Below are 11,488 nucleotides of genomic sequence, written 5' to 3'. Positions count from 1 at the left end.
AGAAATACCCCACATCAATGAACGAGGTGCAGGAACGAGCGGAAAAGTACATCAACATGGAGGAAAACTCCCGATTAGGAGAGACCTCGAAGGCCGGGTTCACCCCCCGGGATAAAGACAAAGATTTCAGAAAGAAGGAATATCGACATGGAGAGAAAATCAAAAAATACCACAATTACACCCCTCTTCGGGTATCTCTTGTGGATGTATACAGAGAGTTTTGCAACACGAAAAAGATACCACCAGCTCGACCTCTCAAAGGCAAAAAAAATGAGGAGGAAACCGGGTTGAATATTGTGAATACCATCGGATCCGCGGGCACTCCACCAATGAGTGTTTTGACTTAAAAAATGTCATAGAAAAGCTCGTACGAGAAGGAAATTTAGATCGATATCTAGCCACCTATGATGATGAACAAAGAAAAAGAAGAAGAGCAGAAGATGTCGGACCAACGTGCGATCATCTCGAACACCAGAAAGACATGTCCACATGATACACGGTAGATTTGCCAGGGGAGGAATCTCCAAATCATCTCGCAAAAGGCATCTCAAAGACGTATATCACGTTGCAGGAAAGAAGGAAGCACCCGACATCCCGGCGATCATTTTTACCAAAGAAGACGCGTCCGGCGTCGCTTCAGGGCATGACGACCCTATGGTCATCACTATTATACTAGCAAACGCAAATCTTCACCTCACGTTGATAGACCAGGGGAGCTCCGCCGATATCTTATTCAAAACTGCTTTCCACAAACTCGGCTTGGAAGAAAAAGAACTCATAGCATATCCGGACAGCCTGTTCGGGCTAGGAGATACCCCAGTTCAACCGATGGGATATATCTCGCTCCACACAACTTTCGGGAAAGGAAGTCAGTCAAGAACACTCAAAATAGATTATATCGTAGTCGACGTAAGTTCAGCTTACAATCCCCTAATAGGTCAGACAATGTTAAATCAGCTCGGCGCAATAGTCTCGACTCCGCATCTATGCATGAAGTTCCCAACTGCAGGAGGAATAGCCACGATAAAGGCAGAACAGAAGATGGTGTGCCGCTGTTACAACGAAAGTCTAAACCTCAGAGGCAGAGGAGAAGAATTCCACACAATTGAGCTCGGAGGAGTCCAGAGACGGGAGGAGCTCCACCCACAACCTGAAGGAGAAGTAGAGAAAATCCAGATCGGGGACACCCCGGACCAAACAACCAACATCGGCACACTCCTAAAAAGAGACACAAAAGAATCACTCATACAGTTTCTACGAGACAACGCCGACCTCTTTGCGTGGAAGGCCGCAGACATGCCAGGCATAGATCCCAAACTAATGTGCCACAAACTAGCAGTCTACCCAGGATCTCGGCCGGTACAACAAAGGCGTAGAAAGCTAGGACCAGAACCCTCTCAAGCCGTGGAAGAATAGGTACGAGCTCTACTGGAGGCAGGTTTCATAAGAGAAGTCAAATACCGCTATGGCTTACTAATGTCGTATTGGTAAAAAAGTCAAACGGGAAGTGGAGAATGTGCACTGACTATACCGATCTCAACAAAGCCTGCCCAAAAGATCCCTACCCACTCCCGAACATCGACGCTCTGGTGGATGCCTCCTCCGGATATAAATACCTCTCCTTCATGGATGCATACTCGGGATATAACCAAATTCCAATGTACCCACCCGACTAAGAAAAAACCTCGTTCCTAACCCCAAAGGCAAATTACTGCTACATTGTTATGCCCTTCGGTCTTAAAAATGCAGGAGCCACTTACCAAAGATTAATGAACAAAGTTTTTTCGGATCACAACGGAAAGATCATGGAAGTCTACATAGACGACATGTTAGTGAAGACGCAAGACGAAAAGATGTTATTATCCAACCTAACGCAAGTATTCAACACCATAAGACGACATGGCATGCGATTCAATCCCGCAAAATATACCTTCGCAGTAGAAGCTAGTAAATTCTTGGGTTTTATGATCACACAGAGAGGAATCGAGGCAAACCCGGACAAGTGCAGGGCCGTACTCGACATGAAAAGTCCGACTTGTGTTAAAGAGGTACAACAACTCAACGGAAGGTTGGCAGCCTTGTCCAGATTCCTGGCCAAATCAGCAATAAGATCTCTCCCCTTCTACGCTACTCTAAGGAAGGGAAAGGAGTTTGAATAAACAGCAGAATGCAAGCAAGCCTTCCAAGAGTTCAAAAGATTCCTGGGATGGCCACAGAAAGGAGAACCACTCATATTGTACCTCACGGTGGGAAATCGGGCAATAGCCTCAACACTGGTCCGAGAAGACAACAGCAGACAACAACACATATACTTTATCAGCAAAGCATTACAAGGATCCGAGCTGAACTACCAGAAAATCGAAAAGTTCGCTTACGCTCTCCTAATAGCATCTCGACGACTTCGCCCATATTTCCAGTCTCACACCATTAAAGTTCGGACTAACCAGCCCATAAAAGGGATCTTACAAAAAACAGACTTGGCAGGCAGAATCTTGCAATGGGCAGTCGAACTGTCCGAATTCAACCTTTAATACGAAGCTCGGACGGCCATCAAATCTCAATATCTGGCCGACTTCATTGCAGAATTCACGGACACACCGAAAATCCCCACAGAATGGAATCTATATGTGGATGGTTCCTCAAATAAAACGGGAAGTGGCGCGGGCGTAATAATTGAAAGCAACCAGGGAACCCAAATCGAACTCTCCCTCAAATTCGGGTTCCCTGCCTCAAACAATCAAGCGGAATATGAGTCACTACTAGTTGGTTTGAAGCTGGCTAGGGAGGTTGGAGCTCAAAAACTTATCGTCTTCAGCGACTCACAGGTAGTCACTTCACAAATAACAGGAAGCTACCAAGCCAAAGATCCCACTATGAAAAAATACTTGGACAAAACCAGGGAACAGCTCGGACAACTCGAAGAATATGAGATTCGTCACATACCCCGAGAACAGAATGCCCAGGCTGATGCACTCTCAAAACTAGCCAGCACCAAACCAGGAGGCAACAATAGAAGCCTTATCCAAGAAATTATACAGAATCCATCAATCTCAGAAGAAGAAAAAATCTTAGCCATAACAGGTCGCGATCAGGGATGGATGACTCCCATAATTAATTACCTCAAAACAGAAGCCCTCCCTACAGGTGAGAAAGAGGCAAAGAGGTTAAAACGGGAAGCACAATACTACACCATCATAAATAATACTTTATACAAAAGAGGGATTTCAATACCATTGCTAAAATGCGTGCCGACTTCCAACACAAAATATGTCTTAGAGGAAGTACACAGTGGCATTTGTGGTAATCACCTCGGAGCCCAGGCACTCGCCAAAAAAGTACTTCGGGCAGGATTCTATTGGCCAACTCTACAAAAATAAGCCACAGAATTTGTAAGGACATGTTCACCATGTCAGAAACATGCCAACTTTCACACTGCTCTACCAGAGAAACTCATCAGCGTAATCTCACCTTGGCCATTCACAAAATGGGGACTCAATCTCCTCGGACCTTTTCCTCAAGGATCAGGACAAGTCAAATTCCTCATAGTAGGAATAGACTACTTCACAAAATGGATCGAGGCAGAACCCCTAGCCAACGCCGCAGCTCAAAGAAGTTAGAAATTCCTATATAGAAACATCGTCACAAGGTTCGGAGTTCCATACTCCATCACCACAGACAATGGTACCCAATTCACAGACGCAAGCTTCAGAAAACTAGCAGCCGACTTGAATATAAAACAACAATTCACCTCTGTTGAGCACCCCCAAGCCAATGGACAAGCTGAAGCTGCTAACAAAGTTATATTAGCAGGGTTAAAATGGAGATTACAGGATGCAAAGGGAGCCTGGGCTGAGGAGCTCCCACAAGACCTATGGGCATACCGAATGACTCCACATTCCACGACAAAGGAGTTACCCTTCCGATTAGCTTACGGAATGGAGGCAATGATCCCAGTAGAGGTCGAAGAAGGATCACCCAGAGTAATCCATTTTAGCGAAAAAGCCAATTCCCAACTTCAAAGGGAAGAGCTCGACTTACTTCCAGAAATCCGAGAAAAAGCTCGGATAAAGGAAGAGGAGTTGAAAAGACGAATGGCCTCCAGATACAACCGAAAAGTAATACAGCGGGCCTTTGTTGAAGACGACCTCATCCTAATCCGAAACGACATAGGAACAACTCGACCTGGAGAAGGAAAGCTGGCAGCAAACTGGAAAGGACCCTTCCGAGTCATAGAAGTACTGGGAAAGGGCTACTACAAGCTTTCCGAACTCGACGGGCGAGAGCTTCCTAGATCATGGCATGCCTGCAACCTAAGAAGGTACCATAGCTAGGGATGATAAAAGATCTTGGACAAGGCGCACTCTTTTTCCTGAAAAAGGTTTTTTAACAAGGTGCCCCGCCAAGACCTACAAATCACGCGACTTAGGAAATTAACTCCTTATCTATATTTGCATTCTCTTTTAATAAAATTTATTCAGATTCTCTACAAACGCTCAAGTCGTATTATTCTGAAAACATTCATCGCCCGATTGTAAAGCTACAGATCGACAGAAAGTGAAAACCGAATTCACTGCGCGATCACGATAAAAACGAGGGCTAAAACCCAAATTCTACAAAATCGGCAAAGATGAAAACAGAATAATGTAAGAAGTTATAGAAAGTGATCCATAGAAAGGACCTGACGAGGTCCTAATAAAATGGATTACTATAAAATAACTTAAAAGACTGGCCGGCACAAAAAGTCAGACCAGCCACAACAACCCAAGTTATAAGTAAAGCCCTAGAAAGAAGTCTGGCCAACCCTATAAAAGAGGATTACTATAACTTCGAAGAGCCCGACATGAGGAAGTCGGACTCCTACAAAGATAAGTTATAGAAGATAATCCCTGAAAGAAACCTAAACAAGGTCCAAAAAAGAGGATTATCAAGTAACTCGACAGGGCCCGACATGACAAAGTCGGCCCAGAAAGATATGTTACAAAAGATAATCACTGAAAGAGACCTAAAAAGGTCCAAAAAAGAGGATTACCAAGTAACTCGACGGGGCCCGACATGACGAAGTCGGCCCAAGATACAAAGTTACAGAAGGTGATCCCTGAAAAAGACCTGAACCAGGTCCAAGAAAGAGGATTACCAAGTAACTCGACAGGATCCGACATGATGAAGTCGGCCCAAGATGTAAAGCTACAGAAGGTAATCTCTGAAAGAGACCTAAACAAAGTCCAAGAAAAAGGATTACCAAGCAAACTCGACAAAGCCCGACAGGACGAAGTCGGTCCAAGATACAAAGCTACAGAAGGTAATCCCTGATAGAGACCTAAACAAAGTCCAAGAAAGAGGATTACCAAGCAAACTCGACAAAGCCCGATAGGACGAAGTCGGTCCAAGATACAAAGCTACAAAGGTAATCCCTGAAAGAGACCTGAACAAAGTCCAAGAAAGAGGATTACCAAGTAATTTGATAGGAACCGACATGATAAAGCTACCCTTGGAAGAGACCTTAAGTAAAGTCCAAAAAGGAGGGCTACAAACGAACAAAAACCAATTTGAAAAATTGGCAATCTCAGTATTACAACTCCAAGCAAAAAACAACAGTTTAAGATTGATGAGAGCAGCATCAAGCCAAAAAATCAAGCTGATCATGTCAGACAAAAACCTACGAAGGTGCCAAGATGAGTGCAAAGCAGACAGGATATAAAAACTACTAAGTTATGATAATAGCAAGCTTCAGAGGCCACCAAAATCAGCCCAGGAAGCTCGAAAGCCAGTTTGTTTTTCAAAACAAAATTGCTAAACAAGCAACAGAAGTATCAACAGTCAACAAAACACCATTTACAAAATAAAAGAGTTCAAAGCCCACAGGTCGGGCTATACACAAATACATTAAAAATAATCAAAGAGAGTCCAAAGGTTTCCCAGTAGCAGCATCACAAGGTGAAGGAGGGTGAGTCTGAAGAGGTACTGCATCTACCGTCCCATCATCCTGGTTCAGGATCTGGACATCAGGATCGGACTCAGGCTGAACGACTTCAGCTGCCTGAGAAGAAGAGGGCGGCACAACGGAGACTTTGGTAGAAGGAACAGGAGGAGGCTCAACATCAACATCATCGGGGTCCTCAGGAACGATTTTGCCATCCTTCACAACATTATCCAAGCTAAACAAGGCAAGGTCAGCCTCCGGGGCAATAACCCGAACCTGTTCCTTCAGGTTCTCATAAGCAGTAGTTACGTTGCCTACAAAATGACCCTGGAGCTCGAAATAATCAACCCGGACCGATTCTAGCTCCTCCCGAAGACGCATCACTTCTCGGTAGGACGTGACATAGCTTTCTTTGTGCTTCAAAGCCACATCCTCATCCAATCGCACAGAGGCCGCCAGAGCAAGAGAGCTGGCCTTCTCCCCCTCTAGCTCCTTCTTCAGTTTAGTCACCTCCGCTTCAAACTCCTTCTTGAGACCCTTCATCTGATCAAATTCTTGCTTAGCATCCTCCATAAAAGCTTTGGTAGCATGCAGAGGCAGATTTTGGGCAGTGCGATACAAAGCAGCTCCCATATGAGCCATCTTAACACTACTCCGAGTTATAAAATCCAAGTGATGAAGGAGAGATACATCATCCATTGAAAGAGCACCATAAGGTATGATCTGCTGGTCCACAAAACCAATAGGATCAAAATCCAGGGCATCTAGATTGAAAGGTTCAACAGTTCGAGGTCTTTTTGGAGGAAGGGCGGCCGAAGAAGAAACCACAGCAGTAGTAGAGAATTGAGGGGGATCCACTAAACGAACCTAAGGTGTAGGGATCATTCTCCTCGGGCCAGGAGAGTTCGGCACGGATGGCTTCAAAGGAGCTTGGGAAGTTCCTTCCCCATCAGCCCGGGCCAAGATATTTTGAGCTGCAGTAGCTTTCCTCGCTTTCTTGAAAGCCTTCATTGCATCATTATTCTTGGCCATCTCTGCAAAATGAAAAACAACAATTTATCACGCCAGGAAAGAAAGCAGGAGAAAAATAAGATAACAAGATATATCAAGACAAATACCCAATGCAGTTCGAATAAGGGACGGGTCTCCCAAAGATTTTTTAGTATCCAAGTAAGGAGGTTCCCCCCAAATATCCTCCAAGACATTCACAAAGGCCTGCTCGACCTCATCCAGCATCTCCCAAGTATATCGGGATACCACTATGTTTCTCTGCCACTCTAAGGGAAAGCAGGGCTCGTTATTTTCGTCCAGAAAGAAAGGCCGGGCTCCTTCAACAGCCCGGACCTTAAAGAAGTAGTTCTTAAAATCCCGGAAAGATTCGTCATACATGGAAAAAACCTTATGCCCCTGGGCAGACCTAAAAGAAACCCAAGAAGCCTTCTTCTTGGTAGTCCCAGGCTTGGTCAAAACAAAAAGGTATAGAAAAAGAGTTTGCGAAGGTGTAACACCAAATTCTTGACAAACAAGCTAAAAAATCTTGATGAAGCCCCATGAATTCGGATGGAGCTGCGAAGGGGCTATGTTACAAGACCATAACAGGTCTATTTCAAAAGAAATAAAAGGAAGGTGATGTTCATTTGGCTAAAAAAGAAGTCATAAGCATAGAAGAAGGGACGCTCCCCCTGGATCAGGACTGGGAAGCAAGCTCTATCACCAGAATCAGGTGCTACCAACTCATAATTGCCCTCCTGATCCTCACTTCTACAGACACGATGATGCTTTCTAAGCGTCACACAAAATTCTGAATCGACTAAAGAAACACACAGCAAGACAAGAGAGTACAGCCAATCGGACATCCCTTCGGGAACCTCAGAAGATGCCTCGACAATATTTTTTCAGGAAGACATGGCCAACTAATCCTATAAGCAAGAAAAAAATTGGGTTACTAAAAAGGTAAAGACATCCCAGACGAAATCAAAACAACTCGAACAACACAATCCAACGCGGTACAGCAAATAAAAAGGAAAACCCCAGGACACAACCCAAAGTCCAGGGGCATCCTTTGGAGGCAATCAGGAAATAAAGATTCAAGGAAAATCCATAAGACTAATGTCTCAACATAAATCCTTTCCAAGAAAAACAAACGCGAAGAAGATCAAAAAAGCCATCAAAAGGAGCAAACTTCCTCAAAACAAACAAAGTTCAGCAAAACAGGAGTAGCATACGAAGCCCTAAAAATCCAAATCCGGAGAAAACACCCAGAAACATACATAAAGGCAAAAAGAAGACCAGAAGGTGTGCATCACAGTGATAAAACGAGCGTGATAATATACAAAGATTCAAGCTTTCCAACATGCACTCAGTCAAAACTTCAAAAAACAAATACAGAGCAGTAAAACAGACGACAGAAGAAAAAGAAAAACCAACCTGAAAAAAGGAGAAGAATGCGGAAGAAGGTTGAAGACGAAGAGGCCAGAAGCTGCCGTCAGAAGCACTCACGATCGCCAAAACCACGTTGAGACACCAAGAAACGTAAGCTTTCAGGGGAAAACAGAAGATGAGAAAGAAAAGGGAAGTTATGAAATAGAGAAGAGAAATCGTTTGGTGAAAAGTTCAAAAAGATCAAAGAAACAAAGCATTAAAACCAATTAATGAGGGCATTTAAAAACCCTCGTGCGTTCCCAAGGCAAGAACGCTAATCTAAAAGCGCGCGCTCTCAGAGGAAGCGAAACGTTCCACATTCAAAAAGAAACTCTACAAAGATAAAGTAGACAAAATGCTCGAGTTCGGCTCCACCCGAGAAGGTTCGAAGTCCTAAAAACTAAGACTTTACCTCCAAAGGAAAACCGAGCTCGAGCAGGGGCACTGTTCATACCCTGGGTCGAGATGTCCAACTCGGAATGTTCTACAGACAAAGCAACCGACCTCTTCAGGTCAGGACAAACCGACCTCTTCTCAAAGAGCTCGGCCAAGTCACAGGATAGCCCAATAAAGGGCCCAAATAGAGGAACACGACCCCAATCCAAAAGGCAGCCCAATCCTATAGAGATAAGGGCGGTTTCCATGAAAGATAAGATAAAGATAAAGATAAGATAACTAACTTATCTTATCTGAAAAGGTCACTCTACACCATTATAAATACATTGGAGCACCCAGGTATAACTCATACTCTGATTCTACTCAATACCTACTTAATACCCTTGCTAACTTAAGCATCAGAGTTCATTGCAGGTACCCCCCACCCTCCGGGGACGAAGGATTAGCACCATCACCAAGTCCAACAAGTTGGACACAACAGCTCCGACCCACACAGAAGATCTCATCCGAGATCGACCTACAATTTTAGGTAACCCTCGGAACAGGACTGATGAGGGAAAGGTCCGCCTAAGGAGCAACAACTCGAAATTGAGCCTTCAGGTTCGCTACCATCTCGTCCATACTTTTGGCTACAGTCTCCTCAAGCTCCGCGTATTTGTCTTAAGATTTAGTGATCACGTCCATCAAGTTGAGTTTTTCCCTGAAGATCCTGGTATAACTCTCCTCGGCATTCTTCTTTAACCCCCCCTCCGACATGGCTAAAGTGGCTTCTGCCTGCTTTACGTTAGCCTGAGCTTTGCCAAGGTCAAAAAGTAGAGATTTTTTTTCCTCCTCCCACTCCTTTTAGACTCCCTCAAGGATGCCACTACAGCTTACAAGTCAGACAACATGCGTTGAGTAGCACCAAAGGGAGTTTTCTCCAGTTCTCTTGATAAGGCTGTGCATATACCAGCTATCCAAACTCCACCATGGATGAGAAGCTAAAGATGGCTCTGTATGGTAATATTGTCCATACTAATAAAGCTACAGGGAAGGATGTTTTTCTCACTCCAGGCAAGGGTGTTAAAACCCTGCTCGTATATACTACCCGAATTCGAAAACTTACACTTTTTAGGGTTCGGCTCGGGATTGGAAGGTAGAGGATGAACTGTCTGTTTGGCCGAACTAGACGGAAGAGGGGTTGGTTGGGGAACCAGATTAGGAGTAATCTTCAAAGAAGCTGAGGCACCCGAGTTCGACTTAGAGGACGAGGAAAGATCAGTAGTTTTACCGATCCCTTTTAGTTGTTTGCTTTAGGCAACAACATTCTTCTTTGCAGTCCGAAGTGTTTTCATAGCGGCCAACTTGGGAGCCTTTTTTTCTGCATGATACAAAAGTCAGGTAACGTCAGTCACTGAAATCATTTTGCTAAAAGTACTATAAAATGGAAAAAGAAGACTACCTAACTCGAACTGGAGCTAGCTTGGATTTCCTAAATATCTTTTAGTATCCAGATAAGGAGCTCGGCCCCAATATTCTTGGAACAACCTGACTACACTCTCCTCAATCTCATCTAAGTCATCCAGGTTATACTTAACAATCACAGGGTTCTCTTTCCAGTACAAAGAAAAAAAGGGCTCATTCCTTTCACCTAAAAAGATAGGCTGGACACCCTCTATAGCAAGAACCTTAAGAATTAATTCTTAAAATCATGAAAGGACTCAACAAAGGTGGCAAAAACTATTCTACCCTGAATAGCTTAAAAAGAGACCCAACCTTATTTTTTGGAGCTAAAAGGTTTGGTCAAGACAAAAAGATAAAAGAAGAACTTAAGAGAAGGTCGGACATCTAGTTTCCAACAAAGAAGTTGGTATATTTTCAAGAAATCCAAAAATTGGATACAATTGGATAGGAGCAACATTGTAGAATTTAAGGACCTTGGACTCAAAATCTGAGAAGGAAAGGGTAGCTCCTAATTTTGTAAAAAAATAATCATACACATATATGAAATGACGTTCTGACCTATCGATTCGGAAAAAACAAACCCTCTCCTTAGGATCGGCAACTAAGATCTCATACATACGCTCATCCTCTCGATTCTCACAAAACATATGGTGCCTACGAAAGGTCTCGGTATACTTTCTATTAATAACGGAGACATGAGTAAGAACAGATATATATATATATATATATATATATATATATATATATATATATATATATATCCAAGTCAGGTCGGATGGAACTTTAGAGGACATGTTGTGAACAATTGACCGACAAATACAAGCTATACCTACAATACAACAAACAAGAAAATTGTCACAACAAGAAGTCGGGTAACATTTACGGGAAGTCGGATCATCGTCAATAACACCAACAAAGGATTAGAATTCTTAAAAATTCTTATACAACACAAACTATCATCACATTATCAGATACAAAAATGGCACTATCTTTAAACATATAAAGTGCCATCATTTAGAGGCAACATAAGAATGAAAATTTCACATTCAGACCCGCTAGCAACAGTAACAAATAAAGCTCAGGACCAATGCAAAATTTCTAAGGCTAAACCCCATTTTCAAAAGTATTTTCGACACCGATAAAAATAACACCACCATCCAAAAATCCAAAAAATAAGAAAGCAAGCAAATTTCCAATTAAACAACACAAAAGTGGTAAAGCAGAACGCAAGAGACAAAGCAAGAAGAAGGGATAAAAACCAACATGAAAAGAAGAATGTGAGATGAAAAAATGCGCACTTCAAACAGC

This window comes from Arachis stenosperma, chromosome 9 (genome assembly GCF_014773155.1).
Source record: "Arachis stenosperma cultivar V10309 chromosome 9, arast.V10309.gnm1.PFL2, whole genome shotgun sequence".
Taxonomy (NCBI): Eukaryota; Viridiplantae; Streptophyta; class Magnoliopsida; order Fabales; family Fabaceae; genus Arachis; species Arachis stenosperma.
The sequence above is the reverse complement of the archived record's forward strand: the minus strand, read 5'-3'. Positions refer to the sequence as shown.